Below are 18,045 nucleotides of genomic sequence, written 5' to 3'. Positions count from 1 at the left end.
TGGCGGGAGGGAGGGATAGTCATTCCATTTGACACCCTGTAGTTGATGAGCTCCAGGAGCCACAGAGTTTGTTTGTTAGACAAACTCTGTCAAGACTTTGCCCTTGAAAAACAATTATAAAGAGGGAGCTTCCCTCCCTGCCTGCATAAAAAAAGATGCTTCTGCTTGGGACTTTAGTAGCCGTTCATCCGTCTCTGCATTTCTCTGTAATTCTCACAGTTTGTCTCTGTCTGTTTGTCTCTGCCTCTGTCTTACTGTATGCCTGTATGTCTGCCTATGTCTGTCTCTGTCTGCCTATGTCTCTTTATCTGTCTGTATGTCTCTGTCTGCCTCTGTATCTGTCTGTACGTCTCTGTCTGCCTCTGTCTCTTTAACTGTCTGTATGTCTCTGTCTGCCTCTGTATCTTTCTGTATGTCTCTGTCTGTCTCTGTATCTGTCTGTATGTCTCTGTCTGCCTCTGTCTCTTTATCTGTCTGTATGTCTCTGTCTGCCTCTGTATCTCTCTGTATCTCTCATTCTGTATGTCTCTCTGTCTCCGTCCATCCGCCTGTTTGTCTGTCTGCCTATGTCTCTTTATCGGTCTGTAATTCTCTGTCTGCATCTGTCTGTCTGTCTCCGTCTGTCTGTCTCCATCATTCTGTCTGTCTGTCTCCATCTGTCTGTCCGTCTGTCTGAATGTCTCTGTCTGTCTGAATGTCTCTGTCTGTCTGTCTGTCTATGTCATTCTGTCTGTCATTCTGTCTGTCGGTCTCTGTCTGTCCCCGTCATTCTGTATGTCTCTGTCATTCTGTATGTCTCTGTCATTCTGCATGTCTCTGTCATTCTGCATGTCTCTGTCATTCTGTATGTCTCCGTCATTCTGTATGTCTCCGTCATTCTGTATGTCTCCGTCTGTCATTCTGTCTGTCTCAGTCATTCTGTCTCCATCTGTCTGTCTGTCGATCTCTCTCTGTCTGTCTCTGTCATTCTGTCTGTCTCTGTCATTCTGTATGTCTCTGTCATTCTGTATGTCTCTGTCATTCTGTATGTCTCTGTCATTCTGTATGTCTCTGTCATTCTGTATGTCTCTGTCATTCTGTATGTCTCCGTCTGTCATGCTGTCTGTCTCAGTCATTCTGTCTCCATCTGTCTGTCTGTCGATCTCTCTCTGTCTGCCACTGTCTGTCTGTATGTCGCTGTATGCGTCCGTCTGCCTGTCTCAGCCCGTCCGTCTGTCTCTGTCCGTCTGTCTCTGTTTGTCTGTCATTCTGTCTCTGTCATTCTGTCTGCTTCCCCCTGTCATTCTGTCTGCCTGTCTCTGTCATTCTGTCTGCCTCCCTCTGTCTGTCTGTCTCTGTCATTCTGTCTGCCTCCCTCTGTCTCTGTCTGTCAGTCTCTATCTCTATCGGTGCCTCTGTCCCGCTCTGTTACACACGCCTCTTGGGAGGAAGGAATGCAACATCCTGCTACACTCATCCCCTCGTGGAGTAAAAGAGGTTTGTGACTTCAGGTGCGGGTAAGGATGACAGAGCCAGATAATTTTACCGTTTACATGGAATTTACATGGAACTTTGCGCAAAAATGCAAAGGCTTTCCGTTTGAGTTATGTTAGGGTTTATTTTCATCGTTAATTTGGGGAAAAGGGGCTGGACGGAACCAAAGCAAAGAAAGTCAAAATTAGAGAGCCCCCTCTCCTACCTTACCTACCCACAACTTCCCTAACTAGCACCAACTGGCGCACTAAACAAAATACAGGGGATGGTCCGCCAAGGTCTTACCTAGTGTGCATAGACATAGTACATACTACGGGTATATGTATGTCCGCAGGCCTCTTGCTGAAGCACTCCCAAGGTGCCTTCCCCTTCCCCCCGGGAACAAATTAAAAAGAATAATACAAACTTAAAGTGAATTTCACTAATCAAAACCACAGTCCTATAGCATACACAAACGTCAGCAGGACCGGCTACAAAATACTTCACTAAAATCCATACAGACCAACAACAAAACACAGGACATACCAAGAAGCTCTCTCCTCCTAACAAAGGAACACTGGCTTTTAAAGCTGCCGAAGGAGTCGGAAATTGAAAACAGCTGTATCTCCTGACGAGAGGGCGTGGTCAGAGAGCCAATCATTGATGGGGCTGACCAATCAGCTGCTTAGTATCCGGGAAGCCTTTTCCTGAAACACACACATACGAACCCAACAACATTACAGAAACTGGGGAACGTAACAGTCTGTCCGTCTCTGTCAGTCTCTCTCTGTCATTCTGTGTCTGTGGCTATCGCTCTGTCTTTCTCTTTCTGTTTGTCTCAGGTTGTCTCTTTCATTCTGTCTCTGTCTGTCTGTCTCTTTTTGTCTTTTTTTTCTCTGGAATTCTAACTGTCTGTCTGTCTGTCTGTCTCTTTTTGTCTTTTTTTTCTCTGAAATTCTAACTGTCTGTCTGTCTGTCTGTCTCTTTTTCTCTGGAATTCTAACTGTCTGTCTGTCTGTCTCTTTTTGTCTTTTTTTTCTCTGAAATTCTAACTGTCTGTCTGTCTGTCTGTCTCTTTTTCTCTGGAATTCTAACTGTCTGTCTGTCTGTCTCTTTGTCTTTTTTTCCTCTGGAATTCTAACTGTCTGTCTGTCTGTCTGTCTGTCTGTCTGTCTGTCTCTTTTTGTCTTTTTTTTCTCTGGAATTCTAACTGTCTGTCTGTCTGTCTGTCTCTTTTTGTCTTTTTTTTCTCTGGAATTCTAACTGTCTGTCTGTCTGTCTGTCTTTATTTATCTCTCTCTGTCCATCTCTGTCTGTCTGCCTCTGTCTCTCTTTTTCTGTCTGCCTGTTTTTCTCTGTCTTTCTGTGTCTGTGTCTGTCACTCTGTCTGTCGCTCTCTCTGTCTCTGTCTGTTGTCTCTGTCTGTTTGTCTCAGGTTGTCTCTTTCATTCTGTCTGCCTGTCTGTTGTCTCTGTCTGTTTGTCTCAGGTTGTCTCTTTCATTCTGTCTGCCTGTCTGTCGTCTCTGTCTGTTTGTCTCAGGTTGTCTCTTTCATTCTGTCTGCCTGACTATCGTTTTTTCTCTGGATTTCTAACTGTCCGTCAGTTTGTCTCTGCCCCTTCTTTCTGTCTCTGTCTCTGTCTCTGCCCCTTCTTTCTGTCTCTGTCTCTGCCCCTTCTTTCTGTCTCTGTCTCTGTCTCTGCCCCTTCTTTCTGTCTCTGTCTCTGTCTCTGTCTCTGCCCCTTCTTTCTGTCTCTGTCTCTGCCCCTTCTTTCTGTCTCTGTCTCTGTCTCTGTCTCTGCCCCTTCTTTCTGTCTCTGTCTCTGCCCCTTCTTTCTGTCTCTGTCTCTGCCCCTTCTTTCTGTCTTTGTCTCTGTCTCTGCCCCTTCTTTCGATCTCTGTTTCTGTCTCTGCCCCTTCTTTCTGTATCTGTCTCTGCCCCTTCTTTCTGTCTCTGTCTCTGTCTCTGCCCCTTCTTTCTGTCTCTGTCTCTGCCCCTTCTTTCTGTCTCTGTCTCTATCTGTCTCTGCCTTTTGTCTTTATTTCTCTCTGTCTCTGTCTGTCTCTGCCTTTTGTCTTTATTTCTCTCTGTGTCTGTCTGTCTCTGCCTTTTGTCTTTATTTATCTCTGCATTTTGTCTTTATTTATCTCTGCATTTTGTCTTTATTTATCTCTGCATTTTGTCTTTATTTCTCTGCCTGCCTGCCTGCCTGCCTGCCTGCCTGCCTGCCTGCCTGCCTGCCTGTCTGTCTGTCTGTCTGTCTGTCTGTCTGTCTGTCTGTCTGTCTGTCTGTCTGTCTGTCTGTCTGTCTGTCTGTGTCTGTCTCTGTCTGGTTCTGTCCATCTCTGTCTGTCCATTTCTGGCTGTCTTTTTCTTTCTGTCATTCTGGCTGTCTGTTTCTCTCTGTCATTCTGGCTGTCTGTTTATCTCTGTTATTCTGGCTGTCTGTTTCTCTCTGTCATTCTGGCTGTCTGTTTCTCTCTGTTATTCTGCTGTCTGTTTCTCTCTGTCATTCTGGCTGTCTGTTTCTCTCTGTTATTCTGCAGTCTGTTTCTCTCTGTCATTCTGGCTGTATGTGTCTCTCCGTCTGTCTTTTTTTCTGACTCAACATAGCAGTTGAAATGGCCATCCCCAAGGGATTAGTGATGGAGCTTAAGCATGTGGGACATTGCTTGTGATTCAGCCACGATGAACTGGGGTGATGACAGGTCCAGGAGGCCACGGTTACCTGACTAGGGCATTTAGTGGAGGGTTTTGCACACACACACACACACACACACACACACACACACACACACACACACACACACAGAGAGATAGCGAGAGGGGGGCTCCTCCTCATTATCTGTGCTTTGTGCTTTCTCTGCTGCATTGAACGTGTTAAACAAAATGTAAATAATGGTTAGACTGATGGGCGTTGGAGAATAACATATGGGGTTATGTTCTGGACTGGAGCCCCCTAAGTATTGAAGTCTATTAATAATGGCCTTTCAGCGCTTTGATTACACATCCTGGTGCCAAAGTTACCTTCAACTGATACAACATGCCCCCTTTTCACCGCCGAGCGCCAGGGTTCTGTGTTTAAATTAGCAAGCTGGGTAAATGCCTAGGCCACTTGAAATTTGCAAAAATATCCCTTTTTTCCCGCTGGCCGCTTGGCCACACCAATTTCACAGCAGCCCGGACAACTGGAGAGACCCTAACATTGTCCTGGCCCACCAATCTTCTTTAACAGCTTCTTTCTCGTGTATAATAGATCATGTTTGTTCACTGTTAATCTCAGTGGTCCCACACATTTCATTTTACAAATGAGGGAAAACCTTTGGGCAAGGTTGGTCTATCTCTAGAGAGAAAAGACAAAAAATCGAAACTCAAACCAGATATTAGTCTAAACTAAACTCAAACCAGATGTTAGTCTAAACTAAACTCAAATCAGATATTAGTCTAAACTAAACTCAAACCAAATATTTATCTAAACTAAACTCAAACCAGATATTAGTCTAACTAAACTGAAACCAGATATTAGTCTAAACTAAACTCAAACCAGATATTAGTCTAAACTAAACTCAAACCAGATGTTAGTCTAAACTAAACTCAAACCAGATATTAGTCTAAACTATACCAGATATTAGTCTAAACTAAACTCAAACCAGATATTAGTCTAAACTAAACTCAAACCAGATATTAGTCTAAACTAAACTCAAACCAGATGTTAGTCTAAACTATACCAGATATTAGTCTATAGCTGTCTCAACAATAGCATGCAGAGTAGCCCAGAAATGTGGACTTTAATTAATCAATAAACCTGCCTATTCTTAGCAGTTATATTTCTGTACATAAATCATGTGGATAATTGATCAATAATTAATAGAAGTAATCAGACGTTCTCCAGTAAACAATGGAGGATTACTGTTTTTCATTTTAAATAGGTTTTCCAAATGTGCTTAGGCCTATTGTTTTTGTTTTCCCAATACACAACTATCTCAGTGTTCCCATTTGTTGCCACGAGGTGAGTGGGAGACCCCAGATGATTGAGAGGAGGAGGAAGAGTAGACGAGAACCCACATCATGAAGTGGAGGAGGAGACCCCACATCATGGAGAGGAGGAGGAGGAGACCCTACATCATGGAGAGTAGGAGGAGGAGACCCCACATCACGGAGAGGAGGAGGAGGAGACCCCACATCATGGAGAGGAGGAGGAGGAGACCCCACATAATGGAGAGTAGGAGGAGGAGGAGGAGACCCCACATCACGGAGAGGAGGAGGAGGAGGAGACCCCACATCATGGAGAGGAGGAGGAGAGGAGACCCCACATCATGGAGAAGAGGAGGAGGAGAGGAGACCGAGCATCATGGAGAGGAGGAGGAGGAGACTCCACATCACGGAGAGGAGGAGGAGGAGACTCCACATCACGGAGAAGAGGAGGAGGAGACCACACATCACGGAGAGGAGGAGGAGGAGGAGAGGAGACCCCACATCATGGAGAGTAGGAAGAGGAGACCCCACATCACGGAGAGGAGGAGGAGGAGACCCCACATCATGGAGAGGAGGAAGAGGAGGAGAGGAGACCCATATCACGGAGAGGAGGAGGAGGAGAGGAGACCCACATCATGGAGAGGAGGAGAAGGAGACCCCACATCATGGAGAGGAGGAGGAGGACACCCAAATCAAATCAAATCAAATCAAATTGTATTTGTCACATACACATGGTTAGCAGATGATAATGCGAGTGTAGCGAAATGCTTGTGCTTCTAGTTCCGACAATGCAGTAATAACCAACGAGTAATCTAGCTAACAATTTCAAAAATAATACCTTATACACACAAGTGTAAAGGGATAAAGAATATGTACATAAAGATATATGAATGAGTGATGGTACAGAGCGGCATAGGCAAGATGCAGTAGATGGTATCGAGTAAATTATATACATTTGAGATGAGTATGTAAACAAAGTGGCATAGTTTAAAGTGGCTAGTGATACATGTATTACATAAAGATGCAGTAGATGATATAGAGTACAGCATATACGTATACATATGAGATAAATAATGTAGGGTATGTAAACATTATATTAAGTAGCATTGTTTAAAGTGGTGGTGATATATTTTACATCAATTCCCATCAATTCCCATTATTAAAGTGGCTGGAGTTGAGTCATGGAGAGGAGGAGAGGAGACCCCACATCATGGAGAGGAGGAGGTGAGGAGACCCCACATCGTGGAGAGGAGGAGGAGAGGAGACCCCACATCATGGAGAGGAGGAGGAGGAGATCCCACAACATGGAGAGGAAAAGGAAGAGATGAGACCCCACATCATGGAGAGGAAAAGGAAGAGATGAGACCCCATATCATGGAGAGGAAAAGGAAGAGATGAGACCCCACATCATGGAGAGGAGGAGGAGGAGACTCCACATCATGGAAAGGAAAAGGAAGATGAAACCCCACATCATGGAGAGGAGGAGGAGGAGACCCCACATCATGGCATGGAAAAGGAAGAGATGAGACCCCACATCATGGAGAGGAGGAGGAGTAGATGAGACCCCACATCATGGAGAGGAAAAGGAAGCGATGAGACCCCACATCATGGAGAGGAGGAGGAGGAGATGAGACCCCACATCATGGAGAGGAGGAGGAGGAGACCCCACATCATGGAGAGGAGGAGGAGACCCCACATCATGGAGAGGAGGAGGAGGAGACCCCACATCATGGAGAGGAGGAGGAGACCCACATCATGTATAGGAGGAGGAGGAGACCCCACATCATGGAGAGGAGGAGGAGGAGACCCCACATCATGGATAGGAGGAGGAGGAGACCCCCCATCATGGAGAGGAGGAGGAGGAGACCCCACACAATGGAGAGTAGGAGGAGGAGACCCCACATCATGGAGAGGAGGAGGAGGAGACCCCACATCATGGAGAGGAGGAGGAGACCCCACATCATGGAGAGGAGGAGGAGACCTCACATCATGGAGAGGAGGAGGAGGAGACCCCACATCATGGAGAGGAGGAGGAGACCCCACATCATGGAGAGGAGGAGGAGGAGACCCCACATCATGGAGAGGAGGAGGAGGAGACCCCACATCATGGAGAGGAGGAGTAGACCCCACACATGGAGAGGAGGAGGAGACCCCACATCATGGAGAGGAGGAGGAGACCCCACATCATGGAGAGGAGAAGGAGGAGACCTCACATCGTGGAGAGGAGGAGGAGACCCCACATCATGGAGAGGAGGAGGAGACCCCACATATTGGAGAGGAGGGGGAGACCCCACATCAAGCAGTGTATCTCTTTTATGAATTTCATTCACAGGAGGTTGGTAGCACCTTCATTGGGGAGGACGGGCTCATGGTGATGGCTGGAGCGGATTAAGTGAAATGTTATCAAACCTATGGTTTCTATGTACAGTGCCTTGTGAAAGTATTCGGCCCCCTTGAACTTTGCGACCTTTTGCCAAATTTCAGGCTTCAAACATAAAGATATAAAACTGTATTTTTTTGTGAAGAATCAACAACAAGTGGGACACAATCATGAAGTGGAACGACATTTATTGGATATTTCAAACTTTTTTAACAAATCAAAAACTGAAAAATTGGGCGTGCAAAATTATTCAGCCCCCTTAAGTTAATACTTTGTAGCGCCACCTTTTGCTGTGATTACAGCTGTAAGTCACTTGGGGTATGTCTCTATCAGTTTTGCACATCGAGAGACTGAATTTTTTTCCCATTCCTCCTTGCAAAACAGCTCGAGCTCAGTGAGGTTGGATGGAGAGCTTTTGTGAACAGCAGTTTTCAGTTCTTTCCACAGATTCTCGATTGGATTCAGGTCTGGACTTTGACTTGGCCATTCTAACACCCGGATATGTATATTTTTGAACCATTCCATTGTAGATTTTGCTTTATGTTTTGGATCATTGTCTTGTTGGAAGACAAATCTCCGTCCCAGTCTCAGGTCTTTTGCAGTCTCCATCAGGTTTTCTTCTAGAATGGTCCTGTATTTGGCTCCATCTATCTTCCCATCAATTTTAACCATCTTCCCTGTCCCTGCTGAAGAAAAGCAGGCCCAAACCATGATGCTGCCACCACCATGTTTGACAGTGGGGATGGTGTGTTCAGCTGTGTTGCTTTTACGCCAAACATAACGTTTTGCATTGTTGCCAAAAAGTTCAATTTTGGTTTCATCTGACCAGAGCACCTTCTTCCACATGTTTGGTGTGTCTCCCAGGTGGCTTGTGGCAAACTTTAAACGACACTTTTTATGGATATCTTTAAGAAATGGCTTTCTTCTTGCCACTCTTCCACAAAGGCCAGATTTGTGCAATATACGACTGATTGTTGTCCTATGGACAGAGTCTCCCACCTCAGCTGTAGATCTCTGCAGTTCATCCAGAGTGATCATGGGCCTCTTGGCTGCATCTCTGATCAGTCTTCTCCTTTTATGAGCTGAAAGTTTAGAGGGACGGCCAGGTCTTGGTAGATTTGCAGTGGTCTGATACTCCATCCATTTCAATATTATCGCTTGCACAGTGCTCCTTGGGATGTTTAAAGCTTGGGAAATCTTTTTGTATCCAAATCCGGCTTTAAACTTCTTCACAACAGTATCTCGGACCTGCCTGGTGTGTTCCTTGTTCTTCATGATGCTCTCTGCGCTTTTAACGGACCTCTGAGACTATCACAGTGCAGGTGCATTTATACGGAGACTTGATTACACACAGCTGGATTGTATTTATCATCATTAGTCATTTAGGTCAACATTGGATCATTCAGAGATCCTCACTGAACTTCTGGAGAGAGTTTGCTGCACTGAAAGTAAAGGGGCTGAATAATTTTGCACGCCCAATTTTTCAGTTTTTGATTTGTTAAAAAAGTTTGAAATATCCAATAAATGTCGTTCCACTTCATGATTGTGTCCCACTCGTTGTTGATTCTTCACAAAAAAATACAGTTTTATATCTTTATGTTTGAAGCCTGAAATGTGGCAAAAGGTCGCAAAGTTCAAGGGGGCCGAATACTTTCGCAAGGCACTGTATTTGATGCCATTCTATTTACTCCGTTCCAGACATTATTGTGAACTGTCCTCCCCTCAGCAGCCTCCACTGGTTTCATTGAGCACAAAAGGCACTGTGCTGTGATCCAATCAGATCTGGGTATCCCATCCCATTCCAGCCATCCCATTTCCCTGATTCATCTCATTCATTACAGCTTCCTGCAGGGGACTGATGGCAATAATACACCGAAGGATTGCAATTCCAAATGGCACCCTATTCCCTGGGCCATTTACGGGCTCTGGTCAAAAGTAATGCACTACATTGAGAATAGTGTGCCATTTGGACCACAGGCCAGGCCATCCCAGAGCCAGCTACACAGAACCTTTATTACAGGACAACGATTATGTGCTGTCCTCTGACCCGTTCAAACTCTTTTGTTTGAGTGTGGATATGTGTGATAAAATGTTTTATCACCTTGTTTTAAACCACTCCCTTGTTTCATGTTACCTCTGTAATGATGTAATAAAGTTGTGGAGGGTCAAATCTATTCCACTGAAAATGTAACCTTATCTTCATGCTACGTGTGTGTGTGTGTGTGTGTGTGTGTGTGTGTGTGTGTGTGTGTGTGTGTGTGTGTGTGTGTGTGTGTGTGTGTGTGTGTGTGTGTGTGTGTGTGTGTGTGTGTGTGAGTGTGTGTGTGTGTGTGTGTGTGTGTGCGTGCGTGCGTGCGTGCGTGTGTGTGTGTGTGTGTTGAGCTGGAACCTCACCTCAGGCCCTGGAGTTTCAGTGGATCAGTCCCCGCCCCTATTTCCAGTGCAGATGAGATGAGTGTCATACAGCCCCAGTATAATGTTATAGGGCCTTTCATGTTAACAATCAGACTTATTAATAACCATGAGGAGCAGAGCTGGCTGCCCTGCCTCTCGGGGTTAATTATGGGAATAATATTTGTTTATATAATTTAGGGATAATTCATCCTGATCCAATGCAATACAAAGGCTTGGACAGAGGAGAGTATCGCAGGGGAATTATTTTCAGAATTCAGATCTCCCCATTTCCCCGGCTGGCCGTGAGGGCAAAAGGAGAGGTAATACTGTGGTCAGTGTTGTTGACCTGGATAGCATGGTTTAGATTTGAGGTACTGTGTGGAGATTTCATTCAAGGTACAACTCCCAATAGCCAACAAACACTCTCTTCTGAATATCCAGATAGCTCAGGGATGGGGAGGAGTGACATACACGTTGCTCCTGATGACATACCTACTCTGGCAGATACCCCTGATGGAGGCACTGTCCAAGGAACAACGACAGGACAATGGGAAGAAGACTTCTCTACCATCACATGGTCTTCCTAACAGACATTGGAAACCAGGACAGATGAAGAACGATAGAATGGCCTTGACAGCAACGGCGGCAAACCTAGAAGAAATTTAAAAATCACCTCCCGCTAGCACTAGTACACCAACTAAGACAATGGCAAAACCACAAGAAAGTCGGTTGATGCAGAAAATCGGGACATCTGTTACTAACTGGCGTAGCTACAATGGAGAAACTAACAAAAAATGTCTGGTATAAGTTGGCTCAGTGGGCCAGCCAAAAAAACAGAATGGACAATTGTATACTGTGTAGAAAATCCCCCATGACAGGCATATTAATTGTATACTGTGTAGAAAATCCCCCATGACAGGCATATTAATTGTATACTGTGTAGAAAATCCCCCATGACAGGCATATTAATTGTATACTGTGTAGAAAATCCCCCATGACAGGCATATTAATTGTATACTGTGTAGAAAATCCCCCATGACAGGCATATTAATTGTATACTGTGTAGAAAATCCCCCATGACAGCATATTAATTGTATACTGTGTAGAAAATCCCCCATGACAGGCATATTAATTGTATACTGTGTAGAAAATCCCCCATGACAGGCATATTAATTGTATACTGTGTAGAAAATTCCCCATGACAGGCATATTAATTGTATACTGTGTAGAAAATCCCCCATGACAGCATATTAATTGTATACTGTGTAGAAAATCCCCCATGACAGGCATATTAATTGTATACTGTGTAGAAAATCCCCCATGACAGGCATATTAATTGTATACTGTGTAGAAAATTCCCCATGACAGGCATATTAATTGTACCTGAATCTGTGACGTTTGAGGTTTGTGCAAATGTTGCAAACTAGAGGATGTGAAACTTGTTCATCATGCTGATATGTTCATCATGCTGACCCAATTGTCTGTGCTACAGTTGAAGTTGGAAGGTTACATACACCTTAGCCAAATACATTTATACTCAGTTTTTCACAATTCCTGACATTTAATCCTAGCAAAAATTCCCTGTCTTAGGTCAGTTAGTTATCACCACTTTATTTTAAGCATATGAATTGTCAGAATAATAGTAGAGAGAAAAATTTATTTCAGCTTTTACTTCTTTCAAAACATTCCCTGTGGGTCAGAAGTTTACATACACTCAATTAGTATTTGGTAGCATTGCTTTTAACTTGTTTAACCTGCAAATCCAATAACTAACCACAGGCTGTTTTAATTATAACAACAAATTAACTGAATTAATTCATTTTCAATCAAAATGATTATATAAATGACATATTCCAACAGCTAGGGGTCAAACATTCCTAAACAATAGAGTAGACGTGTGGGTGTTTGTTCATTTGTTTTGCACAAATAGGCCTTGAGGCCTTGTATATTTTTTATTTTAATAAAGAAAATTCAGTTAAGAATTACGTCTTGGCCTTTTTGAATTTGTTTAGAGAAAAACATGAAATCGAGTTATATATGTATCGTGAATCGTCAAAACCTCTGAAAAAAATGGAGATATTACTTTTAGGCCATATCGCCCAGCCCTACTTCATGGCGTTACTTTTTCACTGCGACCGGCAATCAGTTTTCCCACCAATTATTTTTCACCACTCCATCACTGACTACCGGTATGCCTGATGTTCATGGTAAGACACATTGTAGCCTAGTCTAGTAAGTTGACTGTGTTAGGGTGAACATCGTGTTTTTTCACGGGACAGTTTCTGCCCCATTACATGTGTCTTGACTTTTCAGGATACAAAAAATGTCAATTTGTCATCAAGACGCATCAATTAATGAAGGACTAATCAATGGCAATCACTGAATGCACACCTTTTTGTGTTTTGTAAAAACATGTCTATTTCCGTTCATCAGAGTGTACATGCATTGCACTGTTTGGATGATTATTTAACGGACGGTCATGCACAGGTAACATACATTTTGAAGTGATTTGTTTGACAATCAGATGAAAGCATCATGACTGGTTGTGTTCTTGCCACTATAAAAGGTAATTCACCATTAAAATTTGGCCCATAACATTTTCCGTGCAGTATAATCCCCCCCCCCCACATTGTAATTCACATTCTGTCCATCCTATATCAACGATGTTTGGACAGGACAATGAGACTGTCATCAAGACATCGCCCAACCCTAACATACACAGGATTAGCTATATTATAATCGCAGCCTGAGTCATGGGCAGTCACTTCTTATTGATAAAAAAACAACGAGCAAGATATTACATTTTAGCGTCTCAGTTGCATGAATGGAAATAGACTTCTACATGTACACTCTGATGAATGGAAATAGACTTCTACATGTACTGTCAGGTGCGTGAATGAGGACCCAAAAGCGAATTAACAAAACAGAGTTTCTTTAATGACGAAACACACGTAGGCTCAGATGGACAGGCAGATTCCGACAGGACAGGACAAGGTTGCAGCAAACACGACGGTAGTCTGGTTCAGGCATGAGTAACACAAACGAGAATCCGACAAAGACAGAAGCAGAAACAGAGAGAGATATAGGGACCTAATCAGAGGGAAAAAGGGAACAGGTGGGAAAAGGGGTGAACGAGGTAGTTAGAGAAGACAAGGAACAGCTGGGGGAAAGAGGGGAAGAAAAGGTAACCTAATACGACCAGCAGAGGGAGACAGGGTGAAGAGAAAGAACAGGAACAGGACACAACATGACAATACATGACAGTACCCCCCCACTCACCGAGCGCCTCCTGGCGCACTCGAGGAGGAAACCTGGCGGCAACGGAGGAAATCATCGATCAGCGAACGGTCCAGCACGTCCCGAGAGGGAACCCAACTCCTCTCCTCAGGACCGTACCCCTCCCAATCCACTAGGTACTGGTGACCACGGCCCCGAGGACGCATGTCCAAAATCTTACGGACCCTGTAGATAGGTGCGCCCTCGACAAGGATGGGGGGGGGGGGGGGGGAGACGAGCGGGGGCGCGAAGAACGGGCTTAACACAGGAGACATGGAAGACCGGGTGGACGCGACGAAGATATCGCGGAAGAAGAAGTCGCACTGCGACAGGATTAATGATCTGAGAAATACGGAACGGACCAATGAACCGCGGGGTCAACTTGCGAGAAGCTGTCTTAAGGGGAAGGTTCTGAGTGGAGAGCCAAACTCTCTGACCGCGACAATATCTAGGACTCTTAGTTCTACGCTTATTAGCAGCTCTCACAGTCTGCGCCCTATAACGGCAAAGTGCAGACCTGACCCTCTTCCAGGTGCGCTCGCAACGTTGGACAAAAGCCTGAGCGGAGGGGACGCTGGACTCGGCGAACTGAGATGAGAACAGCGGAGGCTGGTACCCGAGGCTACTCTGAAAAGGAGATAGCCCGGTCGCAGACGAAGGAAGCGAGTTGTGGGCGTATTCTGCCCAGGGGAGCTGTTCTGACCAAGACGCAGGGTTGCGAAAAGAAAGACTGCGTAAGATGCGACCAATAGTCTGATTGGCCCGTTCTGCTTGACCGTTAGACTGGGGGTGAAAGCCGGAAGAGAGACTGACGGAAGCCCCAATCAAACGGCAAAACTCCCTCCAAAATTGAGACGTGAATTGCGGACCTCTGTCCGAAACGACGTCTGACGGAAGGCCATGAATTCTGAAAACATTCTCGATGATGATTTGTGCCGTCTCTTTAGCAGAAGGAAGCTTAGCAAGGGGAATAAAATGAGCCGCCTTAGAGAACCTATCGACAACCGTAAGAATAACAGTCTTCCCCGCTGACGAAGGCAGTCCGGTGACAAAATCTAAGGCGATGTGAGACCACGGTCGAGAGGGAATGGGAAGCGGCCTGAGACGGCCGGCAGGAGGGGAGTTACCGGACTTAGTCTGCGCGCAGACCGAACAAGCAGCCACGAAACGACGCGTGTCATGCTCCCGGGTGGGCCACCAAAAACGCTGGCAATGGAAGCAAGCGTACCCCGAACGCCAGGGTGGCCGGCTAACTTGGCAGAGTGAGCCCACTGAAGAACGGCCAGACGAGTAGGAACGGGAACGAAAAGAAGGTTCCTAGGACAAGCGCGCGGCGACGGAGTGTGAGTGAGTGCTTGCTTTACCTGCCTCTCAATTCCCCAGACAGTCAACCCGACAACACGCCCCTCAGGGAGAATCCCCTCAGGGTCAGTGGAGGCTACTGAAGAACTGAAGAGACGAGATAAAGCATCAGGCTTGGTGTTCTTAGAGCCCAGACGATAAGAAATCACGAACTCGAAACGAGCGAAAAACAGCGCCCAGCGCGCCTGACGCGCATTAAGTCGTTTGGCAGAACGGATGTACTCAAGGTTCCTATGGTCAGTCCAAACGACAAAAGGAACGGTCGCCCCCTCCAACCACTGTCGCCATTCGCCTAGGGCTAAGCGGATGGCGAGCAGTTCGCGGTTTCCCACATCATAGTTACGTTCCGACGGCGACAGGCGATGAGAAAAATACGCGCAAGGATGGACCTTGTCGTCAGAGAGGGAGCGCTGAGAAAGAATGGCTCCCACGCCCACCTCTGACGCGTCAACCTCGACAACGAACTGTCTAGAGACGTCAGGTGTAACAAGGATAGGTGCGGATGTAAAACGATTCTTGAGGAGATCAAAAGCTCCCTGGGCGGAAACGGACCACTTAAAGCACGTCTTGACAGAAGTAAGGGCTGTGAGAGGAGCTGCCACCTGACCGAAATTACGGATGAAACGACGATAGAAGTTCGCGAAGCCGAGAAAGCGCTGCAGCTCGACGCGTGACTTAGGGACGGGCCAATCAATGACAGCTTGGACCTTAGCGGGATCCATCTTAATGCCTTCAGCGGAAATAACAGAACCGAGAAATGTGACGGAGGAGGCATGAAAAGTGCACTTCTCAGCCTTCACAAAAAGACAATTCTCTAAAAGGCGCTGGAGGACACGTCGAACGTGCTGAACATGAATCTGGAGTGACGGTGAAAAAATCAGGATATCGTCAAGGTAAACGAAAACAAAGATGTTCAGCATGTCTCTCAGGACATCATTGACTAATGCCTGAAAGACAGCTGGAGCGTTAGCGAGGCCGAAAGGAAGAACCCGGTATTCAAAGTGCCCTAACGGAGTGTTAAACGCCGTCTTCCACTCGTCCCCTTCCCTGATGCGCACGAGATGGTAAGTGTTACGAAGGTCCAACTTAGTGAAAAACCTGGCTCCCTGCAGGATCTCGAAGGCTGAAGACATAAGAGGAAGCGGATAACGATTCTTCACTGTTATGTCATTCAGCCCTCGATAATCTATGCAGGGGCGCAGGGACCCGTCCTTCTTCTTAACAAAAAAAAACCCCGCTCCGGCGGGAGAGGAGGAGGGGACTAGGGTACCGGCGGCAAGAGCTACAGACAAATAATCTTCGAGAGCCTTACGTTCGGGAGCCGACAGAGAGTATAGTCTACCCCGGGGGGGAGTGGTTCCCGGAAGGAGATCAATACTACAATCATACGACCGGTGTGGAGGAAGAGAGGTGGCCCTGGACCGACTGAACACAGATCGTGATATTCCTCCGGCACCCCTGTCAAATCACCAGGCTCCTCCTGTGAAGAAGAGACAGAGGAAACAGGAGGGACAGCAGACATTAAACATTTCACATGACAAGAGACGTTCCAGGAGAGGATAGAATTACTAGACCAATTAATAGAAGGATTATGACAAACTAGCCAGGGATGGCCCAAAACAACAGGTGTAAAAGGTGAACGAAAAATTAAAAAAGAAATGGTTTCGCTATGATTACCAGAGACAGTGAGGGTTAAAGGTAGCGTCTCACACTGAATCCTGGGGAGAGGACTACCATCCAAGGCGAACAAGGCCGTGGGCTCCCTTAACTGTCTGAGAGGAATGTCATGTTCCCGAGCCCAGGTCTCGTCCATAAAACAGCCCTCCGCCCCAGAGTCTATCAAGGCACTGCAGGAAGCTGACGAACCGGTCCAGCGTAGATGGACCGACAAGGTAGTGCAGGATCTTGAAGGAGAGACAGGAGTAGTAGCGCTCACCAGTAGCCCTCCGCTTACTGATGAGCTCTGGCTTTTACTGGACATGAAGTGGCAAAATGACCAGCGGAACCGCAATAGAGACAGAGGCGGTTGGTGATTCTCCGTTCCCTCTCTTTAGTCGAGATGCGGATACCTCCAAGCTGCATAGGCTCAGCACCCGAGCCGGCAGAGGAAGATGGTAGTGATGCGGAGAGGGGGGCAACGGAGAACGCAAGCTCCTTTCCACGAGCTCGGTGACGAAGATCAACCCGTCGCTCAATGCGAATAGCGAGTTCAATCAAGGAATCCACGCTGGAAGGAACCTCCCGGGAGAGAATCTCATCCTTTACCTCTGCGCGGAGACCCTCCAGAAAACGAGCGAGCAAAGCCGGCTCGTTCCAGCCACTGGAGGCAGCAAGAGTGCGAAACTCAATAGAGTAGTCTGTTATGGATCGATGACCTTGACATAGGGAAGACAGGACCCTGGAAGCCTCCTCCCCAAAAACAGATCGATCAAAAACCCGTATCATCTCCTCCTTAAAGTCCTGATACTGGTTAGTACACTCAGCCCTTGCCTCCCAGATTGCCGTGCCCCACTCATGAGCCCGTCCAGTAAGGAGAGATATGACGTAGGCGATACGAGCAGTGCTCCTGGAGTAAGTGTTGGGCTGGAGAGAAAACACAATATCACACTGGGTGAGGAACGAGCGGCATTCAGTGGGCTCCCCAGAGTAACACGGCGGGTTATTGATTCTGGGCTCCGGAGATTCGAAAGCCCTGGAAGTGGCCGGTGGATCGAGGCGGAGATGGTGAACCTGTTCTGTGAGGTTGGAGACTTGGGTGGCCAGGGTCTCAACGGCATGTCGAGCAGCAGACAATTCCTGCTCGTGTCTGCCTAGCATCGCTCCCTGGATCTCGACGGCTGAGTGGAGAGGATCCGAAGTCGCTGGGTCCATTCTTGGTCGGATTCTTCTGTCAGGTGCGTGAATGAGGACCCAAAAGCGAATTAACAAAACAGAGTTTCTTTAATGACGAAACACACGTAGGCTCAGATGGACAGGCAGATTCCGACAGGACAGGCAGGACAAGGTTAGCTGAACAGGCAGATTCCGACAGGACAGGACAAGGTTGCAGCAAACACGACGATAGTCTGGTTCAGGCATGAGTAACACAAACGAGAATCCGACAAAGACAGAAGCAGAAACAGAGAGAGATATAGGGACCTAATCAGAGGGAAAAAGGGAACAGGTGGGAAAAGGGGTGAACGAGGTAGTTAGAGAAGACAAGGAA

Source organism: Oncorhynchus mykiss, chromosome 23 (assembly GCF_057628025.1).
Source record: "Oncorhynchus mykiss isolate SJ-2025 chromosome 23, ASM5762802v1, whole genome shotgun sequence".
NCBI classification, from domain to species: domain Eukaryota; kingdom Metazoa; phylum Chordata; class Actinopteri; order Salmoniformes; family Salmonidae; genus Oncorhynchus; species Oncorhynchus mykiss.
The sequence above is the reverse complement of the archived record's forward strand: the minus strand, read 5'-3'. Positions refer to the sequence as shown.